Here is a 3,454-nt window from a genome sequence, read left to right as displayed (position 1 = left end):
TCTTTAATCTGCAGATAGATTACCTCCTCTTGACCATGACTAGCTGTCCACTGTTTAAAAACAGATCTTTATCTTCCAGGTTTCATGGTGCAGAACCTCAGAACCTTGATGTAGCATTTATTTAAATGCTTGGCCACATCTACAGCACTTCTTTAGGTACCGACTCCCAGTTTTCTTCATTCTTGAGTGTGTGTGTGTGTGTGTGTGTGTGTGTACATACACCTGCTGGGGATTGCACTCCATGTGTTGTACATGCTAAGCATATGCTCTCCTACTGAGCTACACCCCAACCCCTCATTTTTGTTTTATGGTGGGTCTAATAATGTGTGGTTTATTGAAGCCAACTACAACTCTTTTGTAGAAGTAGAGGGGAGGAATGTAGCTCAGTGGTAGAATGTACCCCTGGTTAGTATGCATGAGATCGAGGGCTCAATCTCCACAGCTAAAAAAAAAAAAAGATATGTAAATTACCTCTACCACTAACAGGGGTTGCATATATGTGTAAACATAAAGAAAGTTCCTGGAGTTGTTGCATTTGGCAGGATTGGTCTGAGTACACTGAAGCTTTTAGTCAAATTACAAGGAAAAAGGAGTAAGACTTATTAGTCAAACGCAAATAATGACTGCAAAGAGGTACAAGACAATAGTATTAAAAGAACAGCAAGTGGGTTGGAGATTTAGCTCAGCAGACAGCGTCTGCCTGGCAAGCGCAAGGTCGTGAGTTCAATTCCAGGTACCGGAGAAAAAACAAAAATAAAAATAAAAATAAAAAAATAACAGAACAGCAAGAACATTTCCATGACTTTATGAAAGAGCAGCCCACACCACTGGACAACAGAGGTGCATTTTGGGTGTGGCTGTCAGAGGTCCGGGAGGCAGCAACATAAAGCCAGGGACTGGGTGTCTCAAAAGGTGATTTAATAAGGTACACAATTCAGGAAAGGATATAGAACCACTGTGTCGACAGAAGGGAAAAACCAGAATGAGAAGCCTGAGCGTATATACCAGAAGTGCATAGCAGATAAAATACCCTGGCTGTCTACACTGTTCTCAAGTAAGAATTTGGGATAACCCATTTAATGGGATAATCCACAGCACATCTGCTGTGACAGCCCCAAGCACTACAGCAGGGACTTCTTGAATCTAAGACCTCTTCCTAGAGAGAGTCTGTGTCTATAGTGTCTGTCTCTCTGTCAGTCTCTCTCTCTCCTAACATATGTGAGTTACAGAGGCAATATAACAGCACAGAGTAACTGCCCTGGAATTTGATTCTGGGGTTTAGATCAGCCCTAACACTCACTAGGTGTGTGACCTCTATGAATACTCTGAAGCTTACTTAGTCAGATGTACATGGAGGTAGAAGTTATACATCCCTCTTATGTAGGGCCATAAAATGATTAGCAGAGTGTGCAGATCAGTAAGTTCTCACCTAATATTAAGATGTACAATAACGCAGAGGCCCCTTGCATTAATGCCACAGTCCTCCAGACATCCTTGCTACCCAGGTAGGGAGTCACTTTCCTAGAAAACGAAAAGCACAAAGAGCAGCATATTCCATCAGCAAGTACTTTGATGGCAGCTACACAATTGAGCCCAGTGCTCCCAACCATGCTAGGAAGCCACTGCGGTACTGATAAGGAAACAATGCCAAGCCTAGAACTAGAGCAAAGCTCAGGACACCCCGGCAGAGATCAGAAGAGGCTGAGGGCAAAGCAGGGGTATAAAGTAGGAGACAAAGTGGTCAGTCAGAAATACCCGATTGGGACTGGTGTGCTGAATGCTGCTTCAGTAGACTCCCCTGGGGCAGCCTGCAGGACAAACTAGAGTGGGTGCCATTTGCAAGCCTTCCCGCCCCTTCCAGTACCAGCCAAGTGATGACTCTCAAGGGCCTAAATAAGGCACCATCTCTAGTCTGCACTGATTTGTACTTATGGTCATTTAAGTTGGTATAAACCATACCAATATAGCACAGTAACATTTTAAAACTGATTTCCTGACAATATTTTTTTTAAAAACTCTACTCTCACGAGATTTTATAAACTTGCCAGGTGTGGTGATGCTTGCCTGTAATCCCAGCACTGGGAGGCTGAAGCAGGAAGATTCCAAGCTCCACTGCTGCTTAGGTAACTTAGTGACACCCTGTCTCAAATTTTCAAAAGAAGTAGGGGCCTGGGGCATACCTCATGTGGCAGCCCTGTGTTCAATCCCCAGTATGAGAGAAAGACCGTGTACACCTGGTAAACATTTCAGCTTCAGATTTCCTCTGACAACTTGAAATAAAGGCAGAATACAACTGTTAAGCCCCAGTTTCCAGCACCACAAAAGAGAAAGCATTATGTAGTTCTTACCTGTCTTAGGCCTGGCATTATAGGTTTTCCTCCTGAACCTCAGATCCATCTCCTAGCCACATCTCTTCCCAACTTACAAACACCTATTTATTGTAACTACCTTAACACAAGGTGGGAAAATAACTAGAAATTAATATGTATCCAGCGGTTGAAACTGTCTCATATTCTGAGACTGTCTGGCCAATTTCGCCTTCTCCTTTTTTAATGCTACAGAGCTTTGCATGCAGTTTCAATCCCAACTGGACACTTCCTGTCTGCCTTCAGACAAACCAAACTCCTCAGCCTCATTTCCACATCTACAAGGTTGGGGTGGGGAGGACAAGAACAAGTTCGTTGTGAGAACTAACGAGTTAATATCAAGTGACTGGACTATAATAAGTACAGTATATATTAGCTATTCTCATCTTAACTTCACCCCTATTTCAGCATTTTATTGGCCACCATCAGGAGATCTCCAGGGATACACATTTTTCAACAGCAATATATGGGCACGGTTTTTCATCACCACTGAATGTAAAACAAAGGCTGACGAGACAGTGGTGAGGTCCTACCTGCTCCAACACCTCTAGGAGGTGAACTAGCCATGCTCAGCCTCCAACACTCGGGACAGCGCCCCTTCAAGCTCGCTCTGGGCGCTCGATCCTTCGGAAGTGGAATGCTAGCCTCACTTTTGGACCACTCTGTCAGACACCTTCAAGCTGTGTGAACATGAATCTCAGAAGTTCGTGTAATTAAAAACACTTTTTGCGAGCCTTCCCTCCAAAACACACTTCCTAGCTTGTGCCTCCAAAGCACTATTTCATTTTCTCTTTTCCACCTGAGAGAGACAGAAAACAGGGCACCAAAACGCCAGGCATCCCCTTCTCTGCCCCACAAGCCTGGGGACGGGCGGGGAGAGCGAGGGGACCCCCGGGCACACTCAGGCAGCCGCTTCTCCGGCTTCCGCCGGGCACTAGGCGCGGCAAGGACCGAAACTCCAAGCGCAGCCGCTGGGCTCGGAGCCACGGGCGCTGCGCTCACCTGGGGACAGGTGAGCGAGGGAGTCCCGGGGGAGCCGCGGCCGCGCTCAGGCCGCGCAGTCCGCGTGCGCTCCCTTCCGGGGCGCG

The sequence above is a fragment of the Chinchilla lanigera genome, unplaced genomic scaffold (genome assembly GCF_000276665.1).
Source record: "Chinchilla lanigera isolate Chin_1 unplaced genomic scaffold, ChiLan1.0 scaffold00064, whole genome shotgun sequence".
Classification (NCBI taxonomy): Eukaryota; Metazoa; Chordata; class Mammalia; order Rodentia; family Chinchillidae; genus Chinchilla; species Chinchilla lanigera.
Note: the sequence above shows the minus strand (reverse complement) of the source record.